A 13,861-nucleotide genomic window follows, 5' to 3' on the forward strand; every position below is an offset into this window, starting at 1 on the left:
GATGACAGGGGTCATGGATCATTGTGATGACAAGGGTCCTGGAACCTTGTGATGACACGGTTCATGGAGCATTGTGATGACAAGGTTCTTCAAGCATTGTGATGACACGGGCATGGAGCATTATGATGACAAGAGTTCTGGAGCATTGTGATGAAAAGGGTATGGAGCACTGTGATTACAGGGGACCAGGAGCGTTGTGATTACATGGGCAGTGAATATTGTGATGACAGGGGTTCATGGAGCACTGTGATGACAAGTGTCATGGAACATTGTGATGACAGGGTTCATGGAGCATTGTGATGAGAGGGGCCTTGGAGCATTATGATGATAGGCGTCATGGGGTATTGTGATGAGAGTGGTCATAGAACATCGTGATGAAAGGGATCATGGAGCAATGTGATTACAGGGGCCATGGAGCATTTTGAATGCATAGGCCATGGAGCAGTGTGATGACAGGGGTCATGGATCATTGTGATGACAAGTGTCCTGGACCATTGTGATGACACGGGTCATGGAGCATTGTGATGGCAAGGGCCATGGCGAATTGTGATGACATGTGTCTTGGGGCATTGTGATGACAGTGGTCATCTAGAATTGTGATAAAAGGTATCATGGAGCACTGTGATGACAGGGGCCATGGAGTATTGTAATGACAAGGCCATGGAACATTGTGATGACAAGTATCATGGAGCTTTGTGATGACACGAGCATTCATCATTATGATGACAAGAGTTCTGGAGCATCGTGATGACAAGGGCATGGAGCATTGTGATTACAGGGTCATGGAGCATTGTGATGACAATTGTCATGGAATATTGTGATGACAGGGTTCATGGAGCATTGTGATTAAAGGGGCCATGGAGCATTTTGATGACAAGGGCAGGCGAACATTTTGATTACATTGGTAATGGAGCATTGTGATGACATGGGCAGGGAACATTGTGAAGACAGGTGTAATGGAACATTGTGATTACAGGGGACATGGAGCATTTTGATGACATGGGCAGGCAACATTGTGATGACAGGTGTCATGGAGCATTGTGATGACAATTGTCATGGAACGTTGTGCTGACAGGGATCATGGAGCATTGTGATGAGACGGTCATTGGAGCATTGTGATGACAGGCGTACTGGAGCCTTCTGAGGAAAGGTGTCATGAGTCATTGTGATTACAGCGATCATGGAACATTGTGATGACAGTGGTCATGGAGCATTGTAATGACAGGGGTCATGGAGCATTGTGATGACAGGGGTCATGGGGCATTGTGATGACAGTGGTCATGGAGCATTGTGATGAAAGGGGTCATGGAGCACTGTGATCACAGGGGCCATGTATAATTGTGATGACAAAGGCCATGGAGCATTGTGATGACAGTTGTCATGGAGCATTGTGTTGAAAGGGGCATGGAGCATTGTGACGACAATGGTCATGGAGCATTGTGATGACTGGTATCATGGAGCATTGTTCTGAAAGAGGTCATGGGGCAGTGTAATGACAAGTATCATGGAGGATGTGATGAAAGGAGTCATGGAGCATTGTGATTAAATGGATCATGAGGCATTTTGATGACAAGAGTCATGGAACATTGTGATGACAGCGCTAATGGAGCATTGTGATGACAAGGGCTAGGGAGCATTGTGATGAATGGGGTCATGGGGCATGGTGATGACAGTGGTCATGGAGCATTGTGATGACGAAGACCACGGAGCATTGTGATGACAGGTGTCATGCAGCATTGTGATGTAAGGGGTCATGGATCACTACGATGACATGGGTAATGGAGCATTGTGACGATACAGGCATGGAGCATTGTGATGACAGGGGTCATGCAGCATTGTGATGACAGGGGCCATGCAGCATTTTGATGACATGGGCATGGAGCATAGTGATGACAAGAGTTCTGGAGCATTTTGATGACAAGGGCATGGATCATTTTGATGACAGGGGCCATGAAGCATTGAGATGACAAGGGAATGGAGCATTGTGATGAAAGCGGTCCTGGAGAATTGTGAGGAAACGGGTCATGGATTATTGTGATGGAAGGGTTCCTGGAGCATTCTGATGACAAGTGCCATGGAGCATTTTAATGAAAGGGGTACTGGAGCATTGTACAGAAATGGTTCATGGATCATCGTGATTACACGGATCATGGAATATTGTGATGACAAGGGTTTCGGAGCATTGCGACGACAGGGGTCATGGAGCATTGTAATAGCAGGGGTGATGGGGCACTGTGATGACAGGGGCATGGAGCATTGTGATGACAGAAGTCATAGAATATTGTGATGACAAGGGCCATGGAGCATTGTCATGAAAGGTCTTATCTGGCATTGTGATGAGAGTGGTCATGGAGCATTGTGATAAAAGTTGTCCTGAAGCACTGTTATTACAGGGGCCATGTAGAATTTTGATGACAAAGGCCATGGAGCATTGTGATGACAGGCATCATGGAGCAATTTGATGAAAGTGGTCATGGAGCATTGTGATGAAATGCGCCATGGAACATTGTGAAGACAAGTGTCCTGGAGCATTGTGATGACAAGGGCCATGGCCAATTCTGATGACAGGTGTCATGGAGCATTGTGATGACAGTGGTCATCTATCATTAGGATGAAAGGTATCACGGAGCACTGTGATGACAGGGGCCATGGAGCATTGTGATGACACGGGCATGGAGCATTATGATGAGAAGTGATCTGGAGCATTGCGATGACAAGGGTATGGAGCATTGTGATTACAGGGACCATGGAGCATTGTGAATGCATAGGCCATGGAGCAATGAAATGACAGGGGTCAAGGAGCATTGTGATGTAAGTTGTCATGGAGCATTGTCATGACTATTGTCCATGAACATTGTGATGACATGGTTCATGGAGCATTGTGATGACAAGTGCCATGGCGAATTGTGATGACAGGTGTCATGCGGCATTGTGATGACAGTGGTCATGTAGAATTGTAATGAACGGTATCATGGAGGACTCTGACGACAGGGGCCGTGGAGCACTGTGATGACAGTGGTCATCTAGAATTGTGATGAAATATACCAGGGAGCATTGTGATGACAGGGGTCATGGATCACCGCAATTATAGGGGCCAGGGAGCATTGTGAATACAAAGATCATGGAGCATTGAGATGACAGGGGTCATGGATCATTGTGATGACAAGGGTCCTGGAACCTTGTGATGACACGGTTCATGGAGCATTGTGATGACAAGGTTCTTCAAGCATTGTGATGACACGGGCATGGAGCATTATGATGACAAGAGTTCTGGAGCATTGTGATGAAAAGGGTATGGAGCACTGTGATTACAGGGGACCAGGAGCATTGTGATTACATGGGCAGTGAATATTGTGATGACAGGTGTTCATGGAGCACTGTGATGACAAGTGTCATGGAACATTGTGATGACAGGGTTCATGGAGCACTGTGATGAGAGGGGCCTTGGAGCATTATGATGATAGGCGTCATGGGGTATTGTGATGAGAGTGGTCATAGAACATTGTGATGAAAGGGATCATGGAGCAATGTGATTACAGGGGCCATGGAGCATTTTGAATGCATAGTCCATGGAGCAGTGTGATGACAGGGGTCATGGAGCATTGTGATGAATGTGGTCATAGTTCATTGTGATGATAAGTGTCCAAGAACATTGTGATGACATGGATCATGGAGCATTGTGATGACAAGGGCCATGGCGAATTGTGGTGACAGGTGTCATGGGGCATTGTGATGACAGTGGTCATCGAGAATTATGAGGAAAGGTAACATGGAGCACTGTGATAACAGGGGCCATGGAGCATTGTGATGACAAAGGCCATGGAGCATTTTGATGACAAGTGTCATGGAGCATTGTGATGAGACGGGCATGGAGCATTATGATGCCAAGAGTTCTGGAGCATTGCGTTGACAAGGGCATGGAGCATTGTGATGACAAGGGCCATGGCCAATTCTGATGACAGGTGTCATCGGGCATTGTGATGACAGAGGTTATCTAGCATTGTGATGAAAGGTACAATGGATCAATGTGATAACAGGGGCCATGGAGCATTGTGATGATAAAGGCCATGGAGCATTTTAATGAAAAGTGTCATGGAGAATTGTGATGAGACGGGCATGGAGCATTATGATGACAAGAGTTCTGGAGCATTGCGTTGACAAGGGAATGGAGCATTGTGATTACAGGGACCATGGAGGACAGTGATGACATCTGTCATGGAACATTGTGCTGACAGGGGCCATGGAGCATTGTGATGACAGGTATAATGTGGCATTGTAATGACAGTGGTCATAGAGCATTGTGATGAAATGGATCATGGAGCAATGTGATTACAGGGACCATGTAGCATTGCGAATGCATAGGCTATGGAGCATTGTGATGACAGGAGTCAAGGAGCATTGTGATGTAAGTGGTCATGGATCATTGTGATGACAAGTGTCCGGGACCATTGTGATGACACGGGTCATGGAGCATTGTGATGGCAAGGGCCATGGCGAATTGTTATGACATGTGTCTTGGGGCATTGTGATGACAGTGGTCATCTAGAATTGTGATAAAAGGTATCATGGAGCACTGTGATGACAGGGGCCATGGAGTATTGTAATGACAAGGCAATGGAACATTGTGATGACAAGTATCATGGAGCTTTGTGATGACACGAGCATTCATCATTATGATGACAAGAGTTCTGGAGCATTGTGATGACAAGGGCATGGAGCATTGTGATTACAGGGTCATGGAGCATTGTGATGACAACTGTCATGGAACATTGTGATGACAGGGTTCATGGAGCATTGTGATGACAAGTGCGATGGCGAATTGTGATGACAAATGTCATGGGGCATTGTGTTGAAAGGGGCATGGAGCATTGTGACGACAATGGTCATGGAGCATTGTGATGACTGGTATCATGGAGCATTGTTCTGAAAAAGGTCATGGGGCAGTGTAATGACAAGTATCATGGAGGATGTGATGAAAGGAGTCATGGAGCATTGTGATTAAATGGATCATGAGGCATTTTGATGACAAGAGTCATGGAACATTGTGATGACAGGGCTAATGGAGCATTGTGATGACAAGGGCTATGGAGCATTGTGATGACAGGTGTCATGCAGCATTGTGATGAAAGGGGTCATGGATCACTACGATGACATGTGTAATGGAGCATTGTGATGATATGGACATGGAGCATTGTGATAACAGGGGCCAGGGAGCATTGAGATGACAAGAGCAGGGAACATTCTGATGACAGCAGTCTTGTATCATTGTGATGATACCTGTCATGGAACATTGTGCTGACAGGGGCTATAGAGCATTGTGATGACAGGTGTCATGTGGCATTGTGATGACAGTGGTCATAGAGCATTGTGATGAAAAGGATCATGGAGCAATGTGATTACAGGGGCCATGGAGCATTGTGAATACATAGGCCATGGAGCATTGTGATGACAGGGGTCAAGGAGCATTGTGATGAAAGTGGACATGGAGCACTGTGATGACACGGGCATGCAGCATTATGATGACAAGAGTTCTGGAGCATTGTGATGAAAAGGGTATGGAGCATTGTGATTACAGGGGACCAGGAGCATTGTGATTACATGGGCAGTGAATATTGTGATGACAGGGGTCATGGAGCACTGTGATGACTAGTGTCATGGAACATTGTGATGAGAGGGATCATGGAGCACTGTGATGAGAGGGGCCTTGGAGCATTATGATGATAGGCGTCATGGGGCATTGTGATGACAGTGGTCTTGGAGCATTGTGATGAAAGGGATCATGGAGCAATGTGATTACAGGGGCCATGGAGCATTGTGAATGCATAGGCCATGGAGCAATGAAATGACAGGGGTCAAGGAGCATTGTGATGTAAGTTGTCATGGAGCATTGTGATGACAAGTGTCCATGAACATTGTGATGACATGGTTCATGGAGCTTTGTGATGACAAGTGCCATGGCGAATTGTGATGACAGGTGTCATGGGGCATTGTGATGACAGTGGTCATGTAGAATTGTAATGAAAGGTATCATGGAGGACTCTGACGACAGGGGCCGTGGAGCACTGTGATGACAGTGGTCATCTAGAATTGTGATGAAATATACCAGGGAGCATTGTGATGACAGGGGTCATGGATCACCGCAATTATAGGGGCCAGGGAGCATTGTGAATACAAAGATCATGGAGCATTGAGATGACAGGGGTCATAGATCATTGTGATGACAAGGGTCCTGGAACCTTGTGATGACACGGTTCATGGAGCATTGTGATGACAAGGTTCTTCAAGCATTGTGATGACACGGGCATGGAGCATTATGATGACAAGAGTTCTGGAGCATTGTGATGAAAAGGGTATGGAGCACTGTGATTACAGGAGACCAGGAGCATTGTGATTACATGGGCAGTGAATATTGTGATGACAGGGGTTCATGGAGCACTGTGATGACAAGTGTCATGGAACATTGTGATGACAGGGTTCATGGAGCATTGTGATGAGAGGGGCCTTGGAGCATTATGATGATACGCGTCATCGGGCCTTGTGATGACAGCGGTCTTGGAGCATTGTGATGAAAGGGATCATGGAGCAATGTGATTACAGGGGCCATGGAGCATTTTGAATGCATAGGCCATGGAGCAGTGTGATGACAGGGGTCATGGAGCATTGTGATGAATGTGGTCATAGTTCATTGTGATGATAAGTGTCCAGGAACATTGTGATGACATGGATCATGGAGCATTGTGATGACAAGGGCCATGGCGAATTGTGATGACAGGTGTCATGGGGCATTGTGATGACAGTGGTCATCTAGAATTGTGATGAAAGGTAACATGGAGCACTGTGATAACAGGGGCCATGGAGCATTGTGATGACAAACGCCATGGAGCATTTTGATGACAAGTGTCATGTAGCATTGTGATGAGACGGGCATGGAGCATTATGATGCCCAGAGTTCTGGAGCATTGTGGTGACAAGGGCATGGAGCATTGTGATGACAAGGGCCATGGCCAATTCTGATGACAGGTGTCATCGGGCATTGTGATGACAGAGGTTATCTAGCATTGTGATGAAAGGTACAATGGATCAATGTGATAACAGGGGCCATGGAGCATTGTGATGATAAAGACCATGGAGCATTTTAATGAAAAGTGTCATGGAGAATTGTGATGAGACGGGCATGGAGCATTATGATGACAAGAGTTCTGGAGCATTGCGTTGACAAGGGAATGGAGCATTGTGATTACAGGGACCATGGAGGATAGTGGTGACATCTGTCATGGAACATTGTGATGACAGTGGTCATGGAGCATTGTAATGACAGGGGCCATGGAGCATTGTGATGACAGGGGTCATGGGGCATTGTGATGACAGTGGTCATGGAGCATTGTGATGAAAGGGGTCATGGAGCACTGTGATCACAGGGGCCATGTATAATTGTGATGACAAAGACCATGGAGCATTGTGATGACAGTTGTCATGGAGCATTGTGTTGAAAGGGGCATGGAGCATTGTGACGACAATGGTCATGGAGCATTGTGATGACTGGTATCATGGAGCATTGTTCTGAAAAAGGTCATGGGGCAGTGTAATGACAAGTATCATGGAGGATGTGATGAAAGGAGTCATGGAGCATTGTGATTAAATGGATCATGAGGCATTTTGATGACAAGAGTCATGGAACATTGTGATGACAGGGCTAATGGAGCATTGTGATGACAAGGGCTATGGAGCATTGTGATGACAGGTGTCATGCAGCATTGTGATGAAAGGGGTCATGGATCACTACGATGACATGGGTAATGGAGCATTGTGATGATATGGGCATGGAGCATTGTGATAACAGGGGCCAGGGAGCATTGAGATGACAAGAGCAGGGAACGTTCTGATGACAGCAGTCATGTATCATTGTGATGATACCTGTCATGGAACATTGTGCTGACAGGGGCTATAGAGCATTGTGATGACAGGTGTCATGTGGCATTGTGATGACAGTGGTCATAGAGCATTGTGATGAAAAGGATCATGGAGCAATGTGATTACAGGTGTCATGTGGCATTGTGATGACAGTGGTCATAGAGCATTGTGATGACAGGGGTCAAGGAGCATTGTGATGAAAGTGGTCATGGAGCACTGTGATGAAACGGGCATGGAGCATTATGATGACAAGAGTTCTGGAGCATTGTGATGACAAGGTTATGGAGCATTGTGATTACAGGGGAACAAGAGCATTGTGATTACATGGGCAGTGAATATTGTGATGACAGGGGTCATGGAGCACTGTGATGACTAGTGTCATGGAACATTGTGATGACAGGGATCATGGAGTATTGTGATGAGAGGGGCCTTGGAGCATTATGATGATAGGCGTCATGGGGCATTGTGATGACAGCGGTCTTGGAGCATTGTGATGAAAGGGATCATGGAGCAATGTGATTACCGGAGCCATGGAGCATTGTGAATGCATAGGCCATGGAGCAATGAAATGACAGGGGTCAAGGAGCATTGTGATGTAAGTTGTCATGGAGCATTGTGATGACAAGTGTCCATGAACATTGTGATGACATGGTTCATGGAGCATTGTGATGACAAGTGCCATGGCGAATTGTGATGACAGGTGTCATGGGGCCTTGTGATGACACGGGTCATGGAGCATTGTGATGGCAAGTGTCATGGAACATTGTGATGACAGGGTTCATGGAGCATTGTGATGAGAGGGGCCTTGGAGCATTATGATGATAGGCGTCATGGGGTATTCTGATGAGAGTGGTCATAGAACATCGTGATGAAAGGGATCATGGAGCAATGTGATTACAGGGGCCATGGAGCATTTTGAATGCATAGGCCATGGAGCAGTGTGATGACAGGGGTCATGGATCATTGTGATGACAAGTGTCCTGGACCATTGTGATGACACGGGTCATGGAGCATTGTGATGGCAAGGGCCATGGCGAATTGTGATGACATGTGTCTTGGGGCATTGTGATGACAGTGGTCATCTAGAATTGTGATAAAAGGTATCATGGAGCACTGTGATGACAGGGGCCATGGAGTATTGTAATGACAAGGCCATGGAACATTGTGATGACAAGTATCATGGAGCTTTGTGATGACACGAGCATTCATCATTATGATGACAAGAGTTCTGGAGCATCGTGATGACAAGGGCATGGAGCATTGTGATTACAGGGTCATGGAGCATTGTGATGACAACTGTCATGGAATATTGTGATGACAGGGTTCATGGAGCATTGTGATTAAAGGGGCCATGGAGCATTTTGATGACAAGGGCAGGCGAACATTTTGATTACATTGGTAATGGAGCATTGTGATGACATGGGCAGGGAACATTGTGAAGACAGGTGTAATGGAACATTGTGATTACAGGGGACATGGAGCATTTTGATGACATGGGCAGGCAACATTGTGATGACAGGTGTCATGGAGCATTGTGATGACAATTGTCATGGAACGTTGTGCTGACAGGGATCATGGAGCATTGTGATGAGACGGTCATTGGAGCATTGTGATGACAGGCGTACTGGAGCCTTCTGAGGAAAGGTGTCATGAGTCATTGTGATTACAGCGATCATGGAACATTGTGATGACAGTGGTCATGGAGCATTGTAATGACAGGGGTCATGGAGCATTGTGATGACAGGGGTCATGGGGCATTGTGATGACAGTGGTCATGGAGCATTGTGATGAAAGGGGTCATGGAGCACTGTGATCACAGGGGCCATGTATAATTGTGATGACAAAGGCCATGGAGCATTGTGATGACAGTTGTCATGGAACATTGTGTTGAAAGGGGCATGGAGCATTGTGACGACAATGGTCATGGAGCATTGTGATGACTGGTATCATGGAGCATTGTTCTGAAAGAGGTCATGGGGCAGTGTAATGACAAGTATCATGGAGGATGTGATGAAAGGAGTCATGGAGCATTGTGATTAAATGGATCATGAGGCATTTTGATGACAAGAGTCATGGAACATTGTGATGACAGCGCTAATGGAGCATTGTGATGACAAGGGCTATGGAGCATTGTGATGAATGGGGTCATGGGGCATGGTGATGACAGTGGTCATGGAGCATTGTGATGACAAAGACCACGGAGCATTGTGATGACAGGTGTCATGCAGCATTGTGATGTAAGGGGTCATGGATCACTACGATGACATGGGTAATGGAGCATTGTGATGATACGGGCATGGAGCATTGTGATGACAGGGGTCATGCAGCATTGTGATGACAGGGGCCATGCAGCATTTTGATGACATGGGCATGGAGCATAGTGATGACAAGAGTTCTGGAGCATTTTGATGACGAGGGCATGGATCATTTTGATGACAGGGGCAAGGGAGCATTGAGATGACAAGAGCAGGGAACATTCTGATGACAGCAGTCTTGTATCATTGTGATGATACCTGTCATGGAACATTGTGCTGACAGGGGCTATAGAGCATTGTGATGACAGGTGTCATGTGGCATTGTGATGACAGTGGTCATAGAGCATTGTGATGAAAAGGATCATGGAGCAATGTGATTACAGGGGCCATGGAGCATTGTGAATACATAGGCCATGGAGCATTGTGATGACAGGGGTCAAGGAGCATTGTGATGAAAGTGGACATGGAGCACTGTGATGACACGGGCATGCAGCATTATGATGACAAGAGTTCTGGAGCATTGTGATGAAAAGGGTATGGAGCATTGTGATTACAGGGGACCAGGAGCATTGTGATTACATGGGCAGTGAATATTGTGATGACAGGGGTCATGGAGCACTGTGATGACTAGTGTCATGGAACATTGTGATGAGAGGGATCATGGAGCACTGTGATGAGAGGGGCCTTGGAGCATTATGATGATAGGCGTCATGGGGCATTGTGATGACAGCGGTCTTGGAGCATTGTGATGAAAGGGATCATGGAGCAATGTGATTACAGGGGCCATGGAGCATTGTGAATGCATAGGCCATGGAGCAATGAAATGACAGGGGTCAAGGAGCATTGTGATGTAAGTTGTCATGGAGCATTGTGATGACAAGTGTCCATGAACATTGTGATGACATGGTTCATGGAGCTTTGTGATGACAAGTGCCATGGCGAATTGTGATGACAGGTGTCATGGGGCATTGTGATGACAGTGGTCATGTAGAATTGTAATGAAAGGTATCATGGAGGACTCTGACGACAGGGGCCGTGGAGCACTGTGATGACAGTGGTCATCTAGAATTGTGATGAAATATACCAGGGAGCATTGTGATGACAGGGGTCATGGATCACCGCAATTATAGGGGCCAGGGAGCATTGTGAATACAAAGATCATGGAGCATTGAGATGACAGGGGTCATGGATCATTGTGATGACAAGGGTCCTGGAACCTTGTGATGACACGGTTCATGGAGCATTGTGATGACAAGGTTCTTCAAGCATTGTGATGACACAGGCATGGAGCATTATGATGACAAGAGTTCTGGAGCATTGTGATGAAAAGGGTATGGAGCACTGTGATTACAGGAGACCAGGAGCATTGTGATTACATGGGCAGTGAATATTGTGATGACAGGGGTTCATGGAGCACTGTGATGACAAGTGTCATGGAACATTGTGATGACAGGGTTCATGGAGCATTGTGATGAGAGGGGCCTTGGAGCATTATGATGATACGCGTCATGGGGCCTTGTGATGACAGCGGTCTTGGAGCATTGTGATGAAAGGGATCATGGAGCAATGTGATTACAGGGGCCATGGAGCATTTTGAATGCATAGGCCATGGAGCAGTGTGATGACAGGCGTCATGGAGCATTGTGATGAATGTGGTCATAGTTCATTGTGATGATAAGTGTCCAGGAACATTGTGATGACATGGATCATGGAGCATTGTGATGACAAGGGCCATGGCGAATTGTGATGACAGGTGTCATGGGGCATTGTGATGACAGTGGTCATCTAGAATTGTGATGAAAGGTAACATGGAGCACTGTGATAACAGGGGCCATGGAGCATTGTGATGACAAAGGCCATGGAGCATTTTGATGACAAGTGTCATGTAGCATTGTGATGAGACGGGCATGGAGCATTATGATGCCCAGAGTTCTGGAGCATTGTGGTGACAAGGGCATGGAGCATTGTGATGACAAGGGCCATGGCCAATTCTGATGACAGGTGTCATCGGGCATTGTGATGACAGAGGTTATCTAGCATTGTGATGAAAGGTACAATGGATCAATGTGATAACAGGGGCCATGGAGCATTGTGATGATAAAGACCATGGAGCATTTTAATGAAAAGTGTCATGGAGAATTGTGATGAGACGGGCATGGAGCATTATGATGACAAGAGTTCTGGAGCATTGCGTTGACAAGGGAATGGAGCATTGTGATTACAGGGACCATGGAGGATAGTGGTGACATCTGTCATGGAACATTGTGATGACAGTGGTCATGGAGCATTGTAATGACAGGGGCCATGGAGCATTGTGATGACAGGGGTCATGGGGCATTGTGATGACAGTGGTCATGGAGCATTGTGATGAAAGGGGTCATGGAGCACTGTGATCACAGGGGCCATGTATAATTGTGATGACAAAGACCATGGAGCATTGTGATGACAGTTGTCATGGAGCATTGTGTTGAAAGGGGCATGGAGCATTGTGACGACAATGGTCATGGAGCATTGTGATGACTGGTATCATGGAGCATTGTTCTGAAAAAGGTCATGGGGCAGTGTAATGACAAGTATCATGGAGGATGTGATGAAAGGAGTCATGGAGCATTGTGATTAAATGGATCATGAGGCATTTTGATGACAAGAGTCATGGAACATTGTGATGACAGGGCTAATGGAGCATTGTGATGACAAGGGCTATGGAGCATTGTGATGACTGGGGTCATGGAGCATTGTGATGAAAGGGGTCATGGATCACATCGATGACATGGGTAATGGAGCATTGTGATGATATGAGCATGGAGCATTGTGATGACAGGAGCCAGGGAGCATTGAGAATGACAAGGGCAGGGAACATTGTGATGACAGCAGTCATGGATCATTGTGATGATACCTGTCATGGAACATTGTGCTGACAGGGGCTATAGAGCATTGTGATGACAGGTGTCATGTGGCATTGTGATGACAGTGGTCATAGAGCATTGTGATGAAAGTGGTCATGGAGAACTGTGATGACAAGGGAATGGAGCATTATGATGACAAGAGTTCTGGAGCATTGTGATGACAAGGGTATGGAGCATTGTGATTACAGGGGACCAGGAGCATTGTGATTACATGGGCAGTGAATATTGTGATGACAGGGGTCATGGAGCACTGTGATGACTAGTGTCATGGAACATTGTGATGACAGGGATCATGGAGCATTGTGATGAGAGGGGCCTTGGAGCATTATGATGATAGGCGTCATGGGGCATTGTGATGACAGCGGTCTTGGAGTATTGTGATGAAAGGGATCATGGAGCAATGTGATTACAGGAGCCATGGAGCATTGTGAATGCATAGGCCATGGAGCAATGGAATGACAGGTGTCAAGGAGCATTGTGATGTAAGTTGTCATGGAGCATTGTGATGACTCTTGTCCATGAACATTGTGATGACATGGTTCATGGAGCATTGTGATGACAGGTGTCATGTGGAATTGTGATGAGAGCGGTCATATAGAATTGTGATTAAAGGTATCAGGGAGGACTCTGATAACAGGGGCCGTGGAGCACTGTGATGACAGTGGTCATCTAGAATTGTGATGAAATATACCAGGGAGCATTGTGATGACAGGGGTCATGGATCACCGCAATTATAGAGGCCATGGAGCATTGTGAATACAAAGATCATGGAGCATTGAGATGACAGGG

The sequence above is a fragment of the Balaenoptera borealis genome (genome assembly GCF_965194805.1).
Source record: "Balaenoptera borealis genome assembly, chromosome: 10".
Classification (NCBI taxonomy): domain Eukaryota; kingdom Metazoa; phylum Chordata; class Mammalia; order Artiodactyla; family Balaenopteridae; genus Balaenoptera; species Balaenoptera borealis.